Here is a 21,590-nt window from a genome sequence, read left to right on the forward strand (position 1 = left end):
AATTCTCACAACAACCTATTAAATAGATACTAAAAAGATATATTTAAGGGTCTATTGGAATACAAAGGAGAAAACACTTCATTTTGCCTAGAATGGTAAGACATTTGAGCTGAGTCCTATAGGATAACTATGTCAATGAGAGGGGAGTGATGTATTAGCCAGTATAACATAAATTTTGCCATAGTAACCAAAAGTCCCCAAATCTTGATGGCTTATGACAATAAAGGTCCCAACTTTGCTTTCAAAACCTTTAAGGTTGGCATAGGAACTCTGGTTCCCATGTAGGAGACTTCAGCATCTGGTGTTTCGCCAATGGCTACAGCAAGGACAGGGGATATGGTAAATCATGCACTGACTCTTTGTGTCTTTACCTATAAGACACATGTCACTTCTGCACCATTTCATTTGCCAAAGCAAGTCACATAATCCTACCTAGTTTTAATGGGGAAGGGCAGTGTCATCCTACAATATACCCAGAAGGTAAAGAGCAGGAATACTAATGCCTGCCAAGGTTTGGAGGGGACAAGTAACCCCAGGAAAAAGGACACATGCAAAGGCATGGAAGTGAAAATGTGCTCAGTACATGGCGGTTTCTATGATGAAAGCACAAGATGCACGAGGGAGAAAGCGTGGGGAGGAGAGGAAAAGGCAGGCGAGTGTCCAATCATGAAGACGCAACACACGCGGAAAGTTTAGACTTCACCTTTTTGACCACAGGAACTTATTGCAGGAGTTTAAGCAGAGGATATACAATCACCATTTTCATTCAGAAAGTTCATGCTAACTGGACTGGGGAAAGACCTTCCGAGCTCCCTCAGGTTGTTAGCAGAATTCACTTCCTTGCAGCTGTAAGACTGGGGATTTTAGTTCCTTGCTAGAGGCCACTCTCAGCTCCTAAAAAGTCACTCACAGTTCTTTGCCAGATGGGTTTCTTCAATAAGGCCACTTACTTCATGACAGTTTATTTATTCAAAACCAGCAAGAGAGAGAGAGAGAGAGAGAGAGAGAGAGAGAGAGAGAGACTGTCACTCAGGGAAAGCCCAGTCTCTCTTTGAAGGGCCGTCTCCTGGTCAAGTAAGGCCCACTCAGGATAATATTTCAATTAACTCAAAAACTGATTTGGAACCTTAATTATATCTGAAAAAGCTCCTCATCTTTGCCATATTCTGTAGGTGAGAAGCAAGTCCCAGGCTTGGCGCACATTCGAGGGGAGGGAGTTACACAGGGCAGACCATACTCTGGGTAGAATAATCGGAGCCATCCTACAGCCATACAGTCTGTCCACAGCAGCAACCAATTGAAAGGACACTTCAATAGTTCTGGTGAAAAGTTACAAGATCCTGGACTAAGATAGAGTCACAAATGTTTAGGAGATATACATATACCTTAAATATAAATTGACTTCAATAAAACTTTAAGAAATGATCAGTTTTGTTCTTTATTTTCTTACCAGCAGAACTAAATTCATAATACTCAAGGTACATAGTTTTAAATGTTTTGAACTTTAAAAACTGTCACAAATATTTCAAATATCTAGCTCATTCTAAGAGCAAAATAAAACAAAATATGTGAGTATCGGCTTACCAAGCATTGAGTCCTATGCCACAACTCACACATGAAAACTAGTAATTACTTCATAGTGACACCAATAGGGCATATATATGCAGCATGGTATGACCTGAAAAATAAGGTACAGAATATAATCTGCTGATAAAATTTATGTTGCATTTTTATAGCTTACTATCAAAACAAGTGTTTTTATAACTATGTATACACACACATAGACTAGCTTGTTAAACATATTTGTCTTGTTTTTAAAGGGTAAAATAATTTAATAATTTTTTTTTTTTTTTGAGATGGAGTTTTTCTCTTGTTACCCAGGCTGGAGTGCAATGGCGCAATCTCGGCTCACCGTAACCTCCACCTCCTGGGTTCAGGCAATTCTCCTGCCTCAGCCTTCTGAGTAGCTGGGATTACAGGCACGCGCCACCATGCCCGGCTAATTTTTGTATTTTTAGTAGAGACGGGGTTTCACCATGTTGACCAGGATGGACTTGATCTCTTGACCTCGTGATCCACCCGCCTCAGCCTCCCAAAGTGCTGGGATTACAGGCGTGAGCCACCGCGCCCGGCCCTTTAATAATTATTGTGCAAGATCTTCACTCATATAATCTGAACTCCAATTCTGGAAAAATGAAAACCAAACAAATGCAGAGATGTCAGTTGAGCCAAGGGCACTGCAGTCAGGGCTGAAAAGCAGAGACACTTAATGGCTCTCTTGGAGAGTGACAAATCACCCGCCTCCATTGGTTCTAACTAGAAATATCAGCGACATATGCTCATCATGAGCCATAAATGTCCATAATAGACTAAAGGTGGGAAAAAAAGAAAGTGATGTCCACCAACTTCTATGTATCCATTACCCTGTTTCACCTTTAGAGACTTCCCTAATGCCTGCATTCTTAAAATGTAATACAAGACAGGTGCACATGTAGTCCCAGCTATTCCAGAGACTGAGGGGGAGGCTTACTTGAGCCCAGGAGTTTGAATCCAGCCTGGGCAACATAGCAAGACCCTGTCTCTAAAAAATAATAATAATACATAAAAAGTGACCAATACAATTATTTTAGATTCTATCTCAGCCACCATATAAGTGGAGCTGAAATGAGAGGAAATTAACCAGATATAAGCTGATATAGAAGACACTGTAACAGAGGCTGATTTCACTCTTTAGGATTGAAATGCACTGGTTAGAAAAGTTGCAAAGCAATCTTTGAGGACTCAGTCTCTTGGCTAAACTGTTTTTTTAACTCAAGGGTAATAACCAGAGTGGGGAAAACCCTCCCAAACTTTCAATATCCCTCAAAGACAAATTTCATGAAGAATCTCTGTATCCAGAATTTCCAAGGCTCCCAAACATTTGTTTTTCCAGAGATATTTTTGTATCCTGAGCTTTGAAAAAATGCCATGTTATTTGCATCAAAGAGAAAAGCATATTTAATGATATCACAAGAAACAAATCTGCAGTTTCTTTCTAAAAGCCTCCTATGCTATGTATGAAAATTTCATGATACTGCCAAGAACACAATCAGCCTAGATACCACCTCAAGATGCTTGCTTTTTAGAATTGTGTGACATGTACACCGCCTGCTAAGGATTTGCAAGGAGAGAAGTCAGAGGATAATGAGACAATTTCAGATGTTTTCACATTCTGTCAAAGCGAACACTGGGCCAGGTGCAGTGGCTCATGCCTGTAACACCAGCACTTTGGGAGGCCAAGGCAGGTGGATCACTTGAGGTCAGGAGTTCAAGACCAGCCTTGCCAACATAGTAAAACACCATCTCTAATAAAAATACAATAAATTAGCTGGGTGTGATGGTACATGCTTGTAATTTCAACTACTTGGGAGGCTAAGGTGGAAGGATCGCTTGAACCCAGGAAGTGGAGGTTGCAATGAGCTGAAATGGGGCCACTGCACTCCAGCCTGGGCAACAGAGTGAGACTTTGTCTCAAAAAAAAAATAAACATTGGAAAGTGTTTATCAATATTGTTTATGCAACACTGAAAGAAAAAGGAGATTTTGAAATGTGTTGCTGGTCTCAAACACTCCATTAGTACTCTTTGGGTAACAACCAAAACATAATTGCATAGTAACACTGCAGCCTATCAATGAAAGGAAATCACTGAGGGAAAATGGTTTTATGACCTTGACCTTTTGTGCCTCCTCAACTAATATCTTACATATAAAAATTAGCTCAAAAAATATTCTGGGGATTCTTCATTCCTATCACAACCCATTAATATTTGAACAAGGAAGAATGAATACACATCTTTAGAAAAATAAAGCCTTTTTTGAGATATAATTAATATATAATAAATTGATTATTTACAGGTATAAAATTGGTGAATTTTGACATATGTGTATAGCCATGCAATCATCACCACAATCTTTCCTCATTCCCTTTTGTAGGCCCTTCTCCTGCCTCTCCTCAGCCCTACCTCCCCCCCAATCCTAGGTAACCACTGATGTACATCCTGTCACTTCAGTTTGCATTTTCTAGAATTTTACCTAAGTGGTATAACTTGTGGCTTGCTTTTTTCACTTATCAAAATTATTTTGAGATTCATCTGTGTTGTTGCATGTATCATTTCTTTTTATTTCTGGGTAGTATTCCACTGCATGGATATTCGCCTATTGATGGATGTCTGGGCTGTTTCCACGTTTTGGGGTCTCACAAATAAAGTTGCTGAGAACATTCATATACAAGTCTATGTATACACATAAGCATTTGTTACTCTTGTGTAAATATCTAGAAACAAAATGTCTCAGCCATATGGTAGAAGTACATTCCACATTTTCAGAAACTGCCAAACTGTTTCCCAAGTAGTTGTGCCAGTTTACATTCTCATTTTATATTTGAGAGTTCTAGTTCTTCCAGAGCCTCATCAGCTCTTGATATGGGTCAGTCTTTATAATTTTTTTTTTTTTTGAGACAGAGTCTCATTCTGTCGCCAGGTGCCAGGCTGGAGTGCCGTGGCACAATCTCGGCTCACTGCAACCTCCGCCTCCCGGGTTCAAGCAATTCTCCTGCCTCAGCCTCCCAGGTAGCTGGGACTACAGGTACACGGCACCAGGCCCAACTAATTTTTTTGTATTTTTAGTAGAAACGGGGTTTCACCATGTTGGCCAGGATGGTCTCAATCTCTTGACCTCGTGATCCGCCCACCTCGGCCTCCCAAAGTGCTGGGATTACAGGCTGAAGCCACTGTGCCCGGCCAGTCTTTATAATTTTAACCATTCCAAAAGGTGTAGGGTAATATCTCCTTGTGGTTTTCATTTGCATTTCTTAATTACTAATGATATTGAGCATCTTTTCATGTATTTATGTGCCATCTGTATATATATATTTTTGGTGATGTCTCTGGTCAGATCTTTTGCCTATTTTTAAATTGGACTGTTTATCCTTTATCAGATGTATGCTTTGCAGATAATATCTCCCAGACTGTAGCTTGTCTTCTCATAATCTCACAGTGTTTCTGAAGAGCAGAAGTTTTAAATTTTGATGAAGTCCAATTTATCAGGTTTTTATTTTGTAGATTGTGCTTTTGTTGTTGTATCTAAGAAATCTTTGCCTAAACCATGGCCACAAAAATTTTCTTGTATATTTTCCTAGCAGTTTTATTAATTTTGGGTTTTACATTGGATCTTTAATCCATCTTTATTTAATTTTTATATATGATAGAAGGTACTGATCAAAGTTCATTTTTTGCATATAGATACCTAATTTTTCCAGAAACAAAAAGACTTTTTTCTCCACTGATTTTTCTCAAAAATCAGTTATCTATGAAAGTATGTGTATGTTTCTGAACTCCATTCTGTTCCTTTGATCTATTTATCCATCTTTATCCAAGGCCACATTGTCTTGATTACCACAGCTTTATAATAAGCCTTGAACAAAGTTCATGGTAGCCCACGGCTTCGATTTTTCTCTAAAATTATTTTGGCTATTCTATATCCTTTGATTTCCATATGAACCTAAAGATTAACTTGTTAATTTTTATAGAAAGATATACTGAGATTTTTATGGCAACTGCATTGAATCAAAAACCAATTTGGGGAGATGTGATATTGTAGTGTGACAGGTCCCCCAACACTACAGGCTACTTAAGGGTGTATCTCTGCTGCTTGGACCCTGAAAGCGGGGCAGTGAGCCAAGTCCGTGGTGGCCCATCAAGAAGCAGGTGTCCCTGAGAACCCAAACATCCTAGAGAGTACCTGAGAACCTACTAAGAAAAACAGTCTCATCACTCAAACACAGTATGCAAGAAGCCAGAAAATTAGCTTAAAGGCATTTTACAGACAAGAGGTGGCACAGATGTCTGGAGCTGTCCTGCTGCTCTCCAAGAGTGCCCTGTTTATAAGTCCTAATAAACTCATCTACTCATCAAGCTGGACTTATCTGAGTCATTCTTTGGTTTCTTGACTCCTTCCCTGTTTGGAGAAGATGCAACACTTTCAAATTTTTCTCATAAATATTAGCATCACCAACAGGATCCAAGAGACCAAATGATGAGTCAGGAAGGGGTGTCTACAGGGGGAATCCCCAGGGTAGTTAACAACATGCACGTCAGGTGGAATTGCCCAATGCTCAACCCCCATGGGCCACCATATGAGTACGGGGACACTCAGAAAACAGTGGTGGGACTGAGCATGTACTCCAAGAAGTTAAGACATTAAAGTACTCTAAAGATAGCAAACATGCTGTTGTTGCAATAAGTCTGGGTATGGCAGGAAACTCCCACAGAAGTTTAAAGCCATGCCAGGTTTTCTAGAACTCTAGCTGGTTATGTACTTTGGCCATTTCTTGTGCACATTTTAAAACTACCAGGCAAATTAAAAAAAAAAAAATTCAGAGCTCAAATAATTAACCTGCAACTACAGAGTTCAGTAGAGTCTTCTGATGCTATTTATTTCTCTTTTTCTTTTCTGCCTGCTTTGAGTCTGCTGTTATTAAGCTACTGGTATTGAGATAAAACTCACTGTTTATGGTCTTGCCAATTCAAGGCCACTTGGAGGTTTAGTTTTTCTATACAGTTCAGTCAGTTCTAGCTAAAATGTAAAACATAAGTAAGTTGGCTTTAAAATTATTGGTAAAATAAAAATAGAAATGTCTTCAGAATTGTCAGCATGCATTTTTGTCTGGGTTTACTGATTAGATGAATTTCATATATTTGTTTCTGCAAATATATTCTTCAGCAATATATTTGGCACCAGCTAAAGTATGTTAAGATGTCAGGACTTTACATGAAGGTTACAAAATGATAAAGCCAGTCAAAAATAGAATGATCTTTGTTTGTGTAATTGGTTTTTTTTTTTTTTGAGATGGCGTTTCACTCTTGTCACCCAGGGTGGAGTGCAGTGGCATGACGTTGGTTCATTGCCACCTCAGCCTCCTGGGTTCAAGCCATTCTCCTGCCTCAGCCTCCCAAGTAGCTAGTTGGGATTATAGGCACATACCACCACACCCAGCTGATTTTTGTATTTTTAGTAGAGACAAGGTTTCACCATGCTGGCCTATTGGTGTCAACTCCTGACCTCAAGCAGTCCACCTGCCTCAGCCTCCCAAAGTGCTGGAATTACGGGCGTAAGCCACTGTGCCCAGCCTGTTTGTGTATTTTTTTTTTTGACAAAAAAGACTAATTTAATATTGTGGGTTCAATTAAAACAGCTAAATTTTCTGAGTTATCAGCAAAATTTCCCATGTGTTTAAAGTTTCTTACTTAGGTGAACACCTGATATTCAGAGGCTATGAAAATTGTTAAAAGGAAGTAAGTTGGAATGAAAATTAGCTTTGTCCAATGTCTTGGTTCTCGTGAATAATTTAGATAAACTGCTAAAAATTAATAAATTGTTTAAATATAAATGAGGTAAACGCTTGTAGGAAACTTTGTGTAGTTTTAAATCTTAAAATTACTTAAGTACTCATTAAATGTCTGGGTCATTTCCATCTTAAAAAGGGTTAGGATGTGGGGCATCAGTTACACTTCTGAGTCCATTAATGGGAAATAAAATCTATAATATGAGGGAAGTATTGGCAGACCTCAGTGAGCTGGATAAGAACAACAACGAAGTCCAGAAAGTAATCAAGGAGCAAAAGGAGGATGGGTTAAATGGGTGCCTGCATACCTGCCCCAGCCCAGGTGGGCAGTGAATTTGAACCAATACCACCTGCCAGGAGGACACTCTGAAATCACCCAAACAACTCAGCAGTTAAATAAGGTACAGACAGGCCAGCCCAGAGTCCCTATAACAGCCCTGTGTGGCTTATGAAGAAGCCAGACGGCACCTGGAAAATGACGGTGGATTACAAAGTGGTGCCCCCTATACATGCAGCTGCAGCCAATATTGCTCAACTGCTAGGCTAAGTGGTCCTTAAGCTGAGGAACATTCAGGCTGTGATTGACTCGGCTAACACCTTTTCCAGTGTTCCTTTAGCAGAAGATTCACAAGACCAGTTTGCCTTCATTTGGGATGTCCAACAATGGACTTTCCAGGTTGCTACCATAGGATATCTGCCTAGTCCCACCATCTGCCACAGTATGATTGCACCGGGCCCGTCTAGACTCTCTTTGCCAGCCCTAAGCTCCATTTCACTATATTAATGATAACATGCTAACATCAGAGTCTCTTGCATATCTGGAGACTGTATTAGTCTGTTTTCACACTGCTATGGAGAACTACCTGAGACTGAGTAGTTTATGAAGAAAGAGGTTTTACTCACAGTTCCACAGGCTTAACAGGAATCATGACTGGGAGGCTTCAGGAAATTTACAATCAGGGCAGAAGGCAAAGGGGAAGCAAGTACCTTCTTCACAAGGTGTCAGGAGTGAGAGACATTGAGGGGGAAGTGCCGCATACTTTTAAACTATCAGATCTCGTGAGAACTCACTCACTATCATGAGAACAGGATGGGGAACTCCACCTCATGATCCAATCTCCTCCCACCAGATCCGTCTCTCAACATTGGGAATTACAATTCGACATGAGATTTGGGGGGACACAGAGCCAAACCATATCACTGCTCTACAAACCATCACAGATGTCCTAAGGGAGAAGAGATGGAAGGCAACCCCAAGAAGAAATAGGGGACTGGTATAGCTATCAAATTCCTGAGAGTTACCTGGTTGGGTAAGACAGGAAACATACCTAGAACTGTCATTGATAAGATAGCACAGCAGCCTGTTCCCCAGCCAGTAAAGCAACTTCAGGTTTTCCTAGGTTTACTGGGTTACTGAAGGATATTCATTTCTAATTTGGCTCAAACCTTCCACCCATTATACACCCTAATAAAAAAAAAGTTTTTTTAAAAAAAAAGGCCAGGCACAATGGCTCACACCTGTAATCCCAGCACTTTGGGAGGCCGACGTGAGTGGATCACTCGAGGTCAGGAGTTCGAGACCAGCCTGGCCAATATGGTGAAACCCCATCTCTACTAAAAATACAAAAAATTAGCCAGGCATGGTATCAGACATCTGTAATCCCAGCTACTCAGGAGGCTGAAGCAGGAGAATTACTTGAACCCGGGAGGCAGAGGTTGCACCACTGCACTCCAGCCTGGACAATAAGAGCAAAACTCTGTCTCAAAAAAAAAAAAAAAAAAAATGGAGTGGACACATAGAGCAAGAGACATTTGATAAAACAAAAATATTAGTGAAACAAGCCCAAGCACTAGAGCTCCACTGCCACAGCACCTTTTTATATTAGAAGTCACTAGAGATACCATACAGCTGCATGGGGTTTGTGGCAAAAGCAACCAACAAGAATAGTACCTGTAGGGTTTTCATCATAATTATGGAAAGGGGCAGAATAGAGCAACAGCTATTGGCTACCTACAGGGCATTGTGACAAGCAGAGGTCATCGCCAGAAAACAGATCATCACAATAAAAACTATCTGCCCCATAAAAGGGTGAATGAAAGGCCTCCTAGCCACGCCCACCTCTGGGATGGCACAATCACACATCCTCCAGAAAAGGTACGCCTGTCCACCACAAAGGGGTGTCCTGTCCACTAGTCCTTAAAGTCAGACACTGCAGGAGGTGCTCAGACCCACTCACTGTGAACAAGCAGAAGGAGCTGGCATGGCCCTAGAGCCACCTTCCAGGCCAACCACCATATACGAGGGCACCCTACCAACACCTGCTGGGGCCTGGTACACTGAGGGGTCTAGCAAAGGTATCTGGGCATTAGAACAAAACATAGAATGGTGGTTCCATTTACCTATAACCCAACAGGGGCAGTCCTCATAGAAGAAAAGAATGGGCTGTAAAAAAACAATTATGTGCACTATCCCAGGACAGCTTTTAAGTTCTGGACTAAGAATCTCCCTGAAGCCATAAGAACTTTTTCTTTTTTTTTTTTTTTTTGAGATGGAGTCTCACTCAGTCACCCAGGCTGAAGTACAGTGGTGCAATCTTGGCTCACTACAACCTCAGCCCCCGGCCTGGGTTCAAACAATTCTTCTGCCTCGGCCTCCCAAGTACTGAGATCACAGGCCCAGGCCACCACACCCAGCTAATTCTTTTTGTATTTTCAGTGGAGACGGGGTTTCACCATGTTGATCAGACTGGTCTCAAATTCCTGACCTCAAGTGATCCACCTGCGTTGGCCTCCCAAAGTGCTAGGATTATAGGCGTGAGCCACCCTACCCAGCCACCACAGAAATTTCAAATGAATTACCCACCACCACACATGATGTCGCTCCGTATGAACAGTTGGCAGGACCTGTAAAACAGGCCCCACAAACTCTCAGGGTTACTTCTGAGATACTGAGCCATGCTCCTGAAGCAGACAGCTGGGCTGCACTCCTGAGAACATGAGTGGAACTGCCAAGCAGTGAAGGCTATGTGGACATGAAGCTGAGCTGGAAAGTGCCCCTATACTGGGTCGGTTTTATGGCACCAGAGAGTGCCACAAAGATTGTGGGAGAGTAGGTGGCCCCAGCTGTGCTCCTTGATGGAGGCCCAAGAGCATTAGACATCAACATGCAGCAGCACCAATACCTGCTGGAGCAATCACAGTATGGGTAGCATGGGCAAGGCCAGAAACTCATCAATGGGCTATTATACCTGTTCCTGGGAAAGGAAGCCATGTGTGGTACTGTCAGCCAGGCCTGAAGCATGTTGCTGCCTTCCTAGTAGGGTCAATGGCAGAAAATACAATGGTAATAACATTACAAATAATGAATGCACTCATGAAGGTCCTTACTAAACATGATTTATGTGCATAGGCTATTGTTCCTGCTACCCAAGGCAGCTGGTAATGTCTTTCTAAACTGGGCTGAGACTACTGCAGCAGTCAGCACCTAGTCTGATTGTTGGGTATAAGTATACCTCCCCCTATCAAATAAGAATGGTATGTCTCAGAATATTTCTCCCCACATAACTGGAGTGACTGGTTCCACAGCACTGAGAATGCAACCCAGGTTCACTGGGGATTGCATCCACTGGAGGCCTGATTACCGACTCGATGGAGACCCTTGTAGGCGCTACCTCTTGCACCTACATCCCTGATGAAGAGAATAATGTCACTGATATAATTTAGTTGTGGCCCACCCAAAATCTCATCTTGAATTGTAATCTCCATAATCCCTACATGTCAAGGGAAAGCCCAGGTGGAGGTAATTGAATCGTGCTGTTCTCATAATAGTGAGTGAGTTCTCATGAGATCTGAGGGTTTTAGAAATGTTTGGTAGTTCCTCTGTGTTCATTCTCCCTCCTGCTGCCTTGTGAAGAAGGTGCCTTACTTCCCCTTCACCTTCCGCCATGATTGTAAGTTTCCTGAGGCATTCCCAGACATGCAGACCCCTGACTCAATTAAGCCTCTTTCCTTTCGAAATTATCCAGTCTTCGGCAGTTCTTTACAGCAGTATGAGAATGGACTAATACAGTCACGGATGTTTTAAATAATTTTTCAACTCAGATCCACGTTATAACCCAATCAGATTTCTTTGAGTCATTCTCACATTGGTTACATACCTTATCTACTCATTGGAGTTATGTTTTGCTAGTAGGCATCATAATTGTAGTTAGTTTCTGCTTTATATGCTGTTTTATATAATGTAGATGTGGCCTGTATGCACAGCCATGGTTATACATAATAGGCCTGTAAACTTCTACCCCAGTACCCCATTCAGGGACTCTTGTGCAAGATTGGGGGAAAGAATGTAAGAGCTGGGGAAGAAGATGGATGGTAGTGTGGTGGGTGCCCCACCAGGTTACTTAAGGGTGTATGTCCACTGCTTGAACCCTGAAGGCTGGGTGGCAAGACAAGTCCAAGGTGCCCAGCCAAGGAGCAGGTGTCCCTAAGAACCCAAATATCCCAGAGAGTATCCAAGAACCTACCAAGAAAAACTATCTCATCACTCAAATACAATAGCCAAAAAAGCCAGAAAATTAGCTTAAAGGCAGTTTAGAGACAGGAAGTGGCACAGATCTCTAGAGCTATCCTGACGCTGTCCAGGAGTGCCCTGTATATAAGTCCTAACAAACTCATCTACTCATCAAGCTGGACTTGTCCAAGTCATTCTTTGGTTTCTTGGCTTCTTCCCTCTTTTGGGGATATGTTACAGTCCCAAGTTTTCCTCATAACAGATATCTTAACAATATAGAGTCTTCCTATCCTGTACTTCCCCATTTATTTAGGTCTTTAATTTCTCTTAACAATGTTTTGCAATTCCCAGGATATAATTTTTGCACACATTTTGTCAAATTTATCCCTATTTCATATTTTAATGCTATATAGAATTATTTATTTCAACTTCTAATCATTCATTTCTAGCATTCAGGAATATAATTTATTATAATATGATTATATATAATGTGTGTGTATATATATATCATATATATATATATATGACCCTCAAACAGTGCAAGAATTAAGGGTTAAAAATTTATATATAACTTTTCTTCATTTTTTTTTTTAGGGACAGGGTCTTGCTCTGTGACCCGGGATAGAATGCAATGGTGTGATCATAGCTCACTGTAACCTCCACCTCCTGGCTCAAGCAATCGTCCCACCTCAGCCTCCCAAGTAGCTGGGACTACAGGCATGTGCAACTCTGCCCAGATAATTCTTTTATTTTTTGTAGAGATTGGGGTCTCACTCTTTACCCTGGCTGGTCTCAAACTCTTGGCCTCAAGGAATTATCCTACCTTGACCACCTAACGCGCTGATATTATAGGCATAAGCCACCACGCCTGGCCTATGTATAACTTTTAACTCCCTCAAAACCTAAGTACTAATAATCTACTGTTGGCTGGAAGCCTTACCTATAATATAAGCAGTCAATTAATACATATTTTATATGTTATATGTATTATAGACTATATTCTTATAATAAAGGAAGCTAGAAAGAAGAAAATGTTGTTAAGAAAACCATAAGAAAAGAAAGTGTATTTACTGTTCGTTAAGTGAAAGTGTATTGTCATAAAAGTCTCCCCCCTCATTGCCTTCACATTGAGTGAACTGAGAAGGAAATGGAAGAGGAGTTGGTCTTCCTGTCACAGGGGTGGCAGAGGAGGAAGAAAATCCACATAGATGTGGACCTGTGCAGTTCAAACTCATGTTGTTCAAGAGTCAGCTGCATGATGTATAAAATATATAATTATAAGATAGTTGACTATCTTACATTCTGCAACGGTGGTAAATTCATATTTAATATAATTTTTTGTAAAAACCTTCAGATTTTCTACTTTGGACACTCATGTCATCTGCTAACAACACAATTTTAGTTCTGCCTTTCTAATGTGGATGTCTTTTTTATTTCTTTCTCTTGCCTGATTGTACTGGCTAGTGCCTCCAATACAATGTTGAATAGAAACAGTGAAAAGAAACATCCTTACCTTGTTCCCGACCTTAGGGAAAGTGCATTGTATCTTTGCCCATCAAACATGATACTAACTCTAGATTTTTCACAGATGCACTTTATCAGGTTAAGGACGTTCTCTTCTATTTCTAGCTTGCTGAGAGTTTTTGTTAGTGGTGGTTTGTTTTTTGTTGTTGTTTTTTCTTGAGACGAAATTTCACTTTTGTTGCCCAGGCTGGAATACAATGGCACAATCTTGGCTCATTGCAACCTCCGCCTCCAGGTTTAAGCAATTCTCCTTTTTTTCTTCTTTCTAGGTTTCTTTCTTTTTTTTTTTAATTGTACTTTAGGTTCTGGGGTACATGTGCAGATCATGCAGGATTGTTGCATAGGTACACACATGGCAATGTGATTTGTTGCCTCCATCCCCTCGTCATCTACATCTGGCATTTCTCTCCATGTTATCTCCTAATTCTTGCTGAAACTCTTTACCAGGAATGGGTGCTGGGTTTGTCCAATGCTGTTTATGCATCTAATTCGATGAATATATAATTTTCCTTTTTTAGTTTTTTAATATGTTAGTTTGTATTAATTGATTTTCAAATGTTAATCCAATCATATCTCTGAAATAAGCTCCATTGTTTCACAGTTTATCCTTTTTTATATATTGTTGATTTGATTTGCTAAAATTTTATTTAGAACTTTTACAGATGCATTTATGAGGGACATGAATCTGTAGTTTTATTCTCTTATAATTATTTAAGTATGGGTATAATACTGGTCTCATAGTTTGAATTGAGAAGTACTGCCTCCTCTTCCATTTTCTGTAAATGATACCAATTACTATATTACATATATTACTACATGTAATATAGTAATTGGTATCATTTATTCCTTAAAAATTTGGTAAATTCACCATGAAGCCACCTGGGTCTGGAGTTTCCCTTGTGAAAGGTTTTTAACTACGTTAAATACACATTGAAATTTTTAAGTAGATATAGGACTATTTGGATTATTTATTTCTCCTGAGTGAGTTTTAGTAATTTACATCTTTCAGGAAATTTGTCCATTTTGTCTAGGTTGTCATAGTTACGGGTACAAAGTTGTTCATAATAATCCTCTATTATCCTTTCAATAGCTATAGGACCTATTGTGATTTTCTGTCATGTTTGATTTTGGTAATTTATGTCTTCTCTCTTTTTTTTCTTGGTTGATCTGGCTAGAAGTTTATCAATTTAATTGATCTCTTTAAAGAATCATATTTTTGTTTTGTTGATTTTTCTCTACCTTTTTTTTTCTATTTCATTGATTTCTACTCCACTCTTTGTTATTCTTTTTTCTGTTTACTTCACATATCATTTGCTCTCTTTTTCTAGTTTCCTAAGGTGGAAGCTTAGGTCATTTATTTGAGGCCTTGGTTTTTTTCCTAATAGGGTCATTTAGTGCTATAAATTTCCCACTAAGTACTGCTTACTACAGTAGCAGTATTCCACAAGTTTTGATGTGTTGTGTTTTCATTTTAATTCAGTTAAAAATACTTTCTAATTTTTCTTTTGATTTCTTCTTTAACCCATGGGTTCTTTAGAACTTAGAAATGCACTTCTCAGTTTCTAAATATTCAAGAATTTTCTAAAGATATTTTGCTTATTGGTTTCTAATTTAATTCCATTGTGACCAGAGAATGCACATTTTTATGTGTAAATACCTTTAAATTCACAGAGTTATGTTTCATGCCCCCAAAATATGGTCTATCTTGTATTGTGTGCATGCGAAAACAAAAATGTGAATTCTGCTGCTGCTGAATGGAGTTTTCTAAAAAGGTCAATTAGGATCAAGTTGGTTACTAGTGTTGTTCAAGCATTTTATACCATTGCTGATTTTCTGTCTAGTTGTCCTATCAGTCATGGAAAAAGGGCTTTTAAATCTCTGTAACTGTGGATTTGTCTACTCCATACATTTGTGTTTTGTGTATTTTGAGTCTCCGTTATTAGGTGCCCAAATGTTTTGGTTTGTTTTTTGCTCGTAATGAATTGACTCCTTTATCATTATGAAACCACATTCTTCATCCTTGCTAATGTTGTTTTGAAATCTGCTTTGTTTGCTATTAATAACTATCTAGTTTTTGTTTAATTAATATTAGCATGGGATATCTTTTTCTATTCTGCTACTTTTTACCTGTTTGTGTCTTTACATTTAGTGTATGTCTCTTATAAACAGCATATAATTAGGTTTTGCTTTTTTTCAATCCAATCTGATTATCTGTGCCTTACAATTAGAATATTTAGACCATTTGCATTTAATTTCATCACTGATATGGTTAGGTTTAAATTTATCATATGGCTATTTTTTATATGTTCATCTTTTCCCTTTTCCCACTCTTTCTGCCTTCTTTGGGTTTCATTGAGTAAAATAAATACATTCTTGCTGAGTACAGAATTCAAAATTAAAATTTTTTTTCACAGTTTGAAAGATGCCTTCTCACTGTTTTCTCACTTATATTGTTTCAGATGAGAAATCTACTGTTTTTTGTTATCTTTGTTCCTTCATATATAACATGTATGTGGTAGGCAAAACAATTATCCATGCCTGGTTTAGATGATAAGATTTGACACTGTGAGTTAGTGAATAGTTCAAATTTTTGACTTTGCATTGATGCTATAATGGGATGAGACCTCTGGAGATCTGGGGATGGTGTGAATGTATTCTGCATTCAAGACAGGTAGGTATATTTAGGGGCCAGAAGACAGACTATGGTAGGCAGAATAATAATCTGCCAAAGATGTGCACATCCTAATTCCTGGAACCTGTGAATATGTTAGGTTACATGGAAAAAGTAACTAAGACTGCAAATAGAATTAAGGTTGCTAATCAGATTACCTTAAAATACAGAGATTATCCTGGATTGTCTGGCTGGGTCCGCTGTAATTACAAGAGTCCTTAATAGAAGAGACAGACAAAAGAGAGTCAGGAAAAAAGATGTGACTATGGAAGCAAAATCAGAGAGATGATTTATTGTTGGTTTTGAAGATGGAGGAAGGGGCTATGGACCAAGGAATGCAGGTGGCTTCTAGAAATTGGAGAAAGCAGGGAAACACTTTCTTCCCTAGTGAGTCCAGAAAGGAATGCAGTTTTGATTCCTTTGAATCACTGCTCACACCTTTATTTTAGCACAGTGAGACCCACGTCCTATAACTGACTTAGAGAATTGTAAGGTAATGTATTTGTGTTTTAAGCCTCTATGTTTGAGATAATTTCTATGGCAGTAATAGAAAATTAATATATATTTTTTCTTCTCTGGCTGCCTTTAAGATTTTCGTTTTATCACTGATTTTGATACACAGTGTTTTTACATGCCATACACACATTCCCATCCCATCTTTTCCCCAGAAAAAAATGCTAATAGAAAATGCAATTTTAAAACGTTTTGTTCCACTAAAGGAAAAAGCAATAGCTCAGAAAAGAGTAAGAAAGTTTAACAATGCACATGTAGGTTATTTCACAAAGCAAACATTGAAGATTGCAGATAGACCTTATAAGGACCCTTCTCATCTCTTAGTTAAGTGTAGTCAATGTCGACATCATCTTTAGAATGATTATACATTATTATCAATAACCTAAGATGTCATAATAAAGGAAGAAAAAGGCATATATTAAAGCTGTTCTATGGAGGATAAATGTTCACAAGTCGGTAATGGTAATGTTTTTATATGTACACTAAAGGACATATGATAGGCTATTTACCTTAATCTGGCTTCATAATTTATATCAATAAAATGCTTTAATAATGCTATCTGTTAATCCAACTAAATTCTATATTCTAGATTCTATCAGAATTATAGAATTAGATTGGGCTTTTGAAGCTCCTTTCTTCTGAGGAACTCAGAGTACTTGTGTTTATAATATGGCTTTAAATGGTCACAGTGGTCCCCAAAATTTTATCAAGGTAATAAATATTCCTAAATAAAGCCAATTCCCTGCCCCACTCCCAAGTGCTAACATTGGTGGGAATTAGGAAATTTTTTTGTTTTCTAACTAAAGAAATCCTGAGGATATTTTTAAGTAACCAAAGATTAAATGTTAGAAGAGGGCATTCAGCTGTGTAGACATAAAACAACTGAATTTTGGCAAAGCAAATTCATAATTTGCAGCTAATTTGAGGCAAATTGTTTCTATGAAAAAAATTAACTTTAAAAAATTACATGTCATATGTGTTCATTTTCAAAAATCAGAAAATGAAATTAAGGAAGAAAATATTAACCCAAAACCCGACTGTCAAGAATTACCTCCATATGTTGAGCTCCATATTTTCTGTTTGTCCCTTTAGTGTTACTCCCAATCCTCTCCACCCTGCTCCGTGCCTTTGAAGAGTAATTATATGGCTGCATCAAAGAATCCCTTTGAGGTCTGACTTCTGGTAGAGTTTAGTCAATGAGTAACACCAGAGAAAGAGAAGGGATGAGAAGGAGAGAGAGGCCAAGACATTCGTTTCCCAGCAACCACACTATAGAGTTGCTGTGAGAGGGCTACATCCTTTTACAAAAAGTCCCAAGTCCTGTCAAAAGGCCCTCCCGCACATAACTCTTCCTGCTTAATTCCTCTGGCTCCTTCAGACAAGCCTAGACATGGTAAGAAGTAAGAACATCCTATCCCCCACTCTTACAAACTCTAGGTTCTATACTATTTCTTGTTGTTTGTCTATATTCTGCCCATACCTTATAAATAGTCCCTATATTGAACCCTGGTCAAGTTATTCAACTTGAGTATGCCTCCTGTATTCTGCTGCTACCTTAGCTACTACCTCTATCCAGATTTGCTAGTGTATACACAAATACACACACACACACACACACCCCTCATATTCATTTTTTTAACAAAATACTTGTAAAATATGCCAGTTATTGTATAGCTATATAAAAATCTAAACAAATTAATATATTAGAAATTTAAATTAGTTCCTTTTTCTATTCTAAATAATTATGCAATGAATATCTATGTACTTATACATATACCTTTGCCCTCTTGTCTATATTAGTGCCATAAAATACATTCTTAGCAGCAGTATTTCTGAGACAAAGGACGTGTGCATATTTAAGGCTTTGGATATTGTCAGTAGTCTTCCATACAGGCCATGATGATATTCACTTCCCCATGAAGTATACAAGAATGTCCAAATGCCCATCCCTTCACTAACCTTTTGTATTAGTCCATTCTCACACTGCTAATAAAGACATACCCAAGACTGGGCAATTTATAAAGGAAAGAGGTTTAATTAACTCAATTCTACAGGGCTGGGGAGGCATCAGGAAATTTACAATCATGGCAGAAGAGGAAGCAAGGATGTCCTTCTTCACATAGCAGAAGAAGAAGTGCTGAGCAAAAGAGGGGAAGGCCCCTTATAAAACCATCAGGTCTTGGCTGGGTGCAGTGGCTCATGCCTATAATCTCAGCACTTTGGGAAGCCCAGTCAAGTGGATCACCTAAGGTCAGCAGTTCAAAACCAGCCTGGCTAACATGGTGAAACCCTGTCTCTACTAAACACACACACACACACACACACAAATTAGCCAGGCATGGTGGTACACACCTGTAGCCCCAACTACTAAGGAGGCTGAGGAAGGAGAATCGCTTGAACTGGGAAGGTAGAGGTTATAGTGAACCAAGATTGCACCAGTGCACTCCAGCCTGGGTGACAGAGTGAGATTCTATCTCAAAAAACAAAACAAACAACAAAAAATCAGGTCTCATGAGAGCTCACTCTATCATGAGAACACCAGCATGGGAGTAACCACTCCCACGATTCAACTACTCCCACCAGATCCCTCCCATGACATTTGGGGATTATGGAAACTACAATTCAAGGTAAGATTTGGGTGGGGACACTGCCAAACCATATTGCCCTCCACCAAAACATTTTTGCAGAAAGAAAAATTAACCTTGTCAGTTCTATTGTATTCACACCATTTAGCACTATATGCTAAAGCTCTACCTCAAGTCACCAAGTTGCTAGTTGAAAAACATCAAAAGTAACTCTTAATGCCAATTTCAGATATCACAAGATAGAGCTTCCTGACATTTCCTCCTTATCTCAAGAGCCCCCCAATAAGTACAGCCTTTTCACTCATAAAATATAATGTGTAAAAATGTTGATTTTTTTTAGGGGTAGAAAAACACATACATGTAAGTCCTAAACTAAAAGAAACTAGGGTGAATCTAATTAAATCCCTAGTTTCTTTTATAGCATTTAAAATAAAATTAGCATACAATAACATTTAAGTCAATCCCATACAAATGAATTGAATCCCATGTTGTAGAAAACATTCAAGTAAACTGCTATGGAAGATACAGGGATCGATGAAATGTGTTCCTCTCCGCTAGGGTCTACTATCGAATGCAGGAAACAGACAACACAGAGGAGCAACGCTAAAAGATATCTTAAAAACAGTAGAATTGACAAATAAATCTAAAACCTGGTTCTCCGAGTAGGAAAAATGAAAATATATCCTAAACAAACCTCTAGCTAATCAAGAAAAAAGAGTACATATACATATAAAGTAATGAATGAAATGGAAGCTATGCTCAGAGATATAGCAAGGGTTTTTTCTTTACAAAATACTATCAAATGCTCTGTTAAAACTTTAAATATTCTATGATATATAGAACTTTCTGAAAAAACATGAATCAAACACACCCATTAGATCAAAAACTATGGAAAAAAATGGAAAAGGTATTAAGGCAGAACAGACTACATATTAAAAGCAGAGCCTTGACAAAAGCTTGTGAGCAGCCCCAGAAGAGTCCCAGAGCTGTGGTGCCTGGAGTTACTGCCTGCTTCTCCAAGAGGTCCGAGCACACTGCAAAGTGAGTCCAGATCTGATTTATCAGAATAAGCCTCCAGGCCCCACACAGACTCGTGGAGCTGGCAGCACAGAGCCTGCTGAGGGACCTGTACTCAGACACCTCCACTCTGGATGAGCTGCCCGGGAGGTCTTCCCTCTGATGTTCATGGAGGCCTTCAGCAGCAGACGCTATGAGATTCTAAAGGCCATGGTAAAGACCTGGCCCTTCGCCTGCCTCCCTCTGGGGCCCCTGATGAAGACACCTCATCTGGAGACCTTGCAAGCTGTGCTGAAAAGACTTGATTCACTGCTGGACATGAAGGTTCGCCCCAGGTGGTAGAAACTTCAAGTGCTGGATTTGCGGAATGTTGATGAGAATTTCTGGACCATATGGTCTGGAGCCAGGGCCCTCCTGCTCCCCAGAGGCCATGAGTAAGAGGCAGACAGTGGAGAACTGTCCAAGGACATGAGAACATGAGCCCTTGAAGATGTTCACACATGAGCCCTTGAAGGTGTTCATAGACGTCTGCCTCAAGGAAAGTACCCTGGATGAGTGCCTGAGCTACCTCTGTGGCTGGATTCACTACAAAAGAGGTTTAGTACACCTGTGTTGTAGTAAGGTGTAGAATTACTCAATGCCCTCTTCAAATTTCAGAAATTTATTGGAAATGGTATACCCAGACAGTATCCAGGAGGTGGAAGTCCAGAGAAAGTGCTCACTGAATAGAACAGGAAAGTTTGCCCCTTACCTGAGCCAGATGAGCAATCTTCACAAACTCTTGGTAGCCTTCGGTTATGATCATGAGTTATCCACATGCGTCCAACAGCAGTTCATTCCTGACTTGGAAACTCCATTCCTCAGCCTGGGCTGCCCTGAGATGCTTTTTATAAGAAAGTTCAATCATATCAAAGAGCAGCTGGACCACCTGCACAGGTTTGTCAAAGATCTGATGGATAAAGATCTGGAAACCATCATTCACAGCAAACTGACACAAGAACAGAAAACCAAACACCACATGTTCTCACTCATAAGTGGATGCTGAGCAATAAGAACACATGGACACAGGGAGGGGAACATCACACACCAGTGTCTGTCAGGGGGTGGGGGTTTGGGGAACGCATAGCGGGGGGTTGGGGGATAGGGGAGGAATAGCATTAGGAGAAATACCTAATGTAGATGAGGGGTTGATGGATGCAGCAAACCACCATGGCACGTGTAAACCTATGTAACAAACCTGCACGTTCTGCACATGTAGCCCAGAACTTAAAAGTATTTAAAAAAATTATAGTTAAAGAAAAAGCAGAGCCTTAAATGCCCTTGTCCTATTGCCCTTCCAACCCTGGGTGACACCACTCTCTGCTTCATCTACTCATCCTCTGAGCTCTGC

At 39.5% G+C, this 21,590-nt stretch overlaps 1 pseudogene; it reads left to right on the forward strand.

Moving 5' to 3' along the window:
• Nucleotides 1-583: 583 nt before the first annotated feature.
• LOC116526347 lies at nucleotides 584-21,176 on the forward strand (annotated as a pseudogene).
• Nucleotides 21,177-21,590: the final 414 nt, after the last annotated feature.

This window comes from Sapajus apella, unplaced genomic scaffold (assembly GCF_009761245.1).
Source record: "Sapajus apella isolate SASKATOON/1434 unplaced genomic scaffold, GSC_monkey_1.0 scaffold50, whole genome shotgun sequence".
NCBI classification, from domain to species: domain Eukaryota; kingdom Metazoa; phylum Chordata; class Mammalia; order Primates; family Cebidae; genus Sapajus; species Sapajus apella.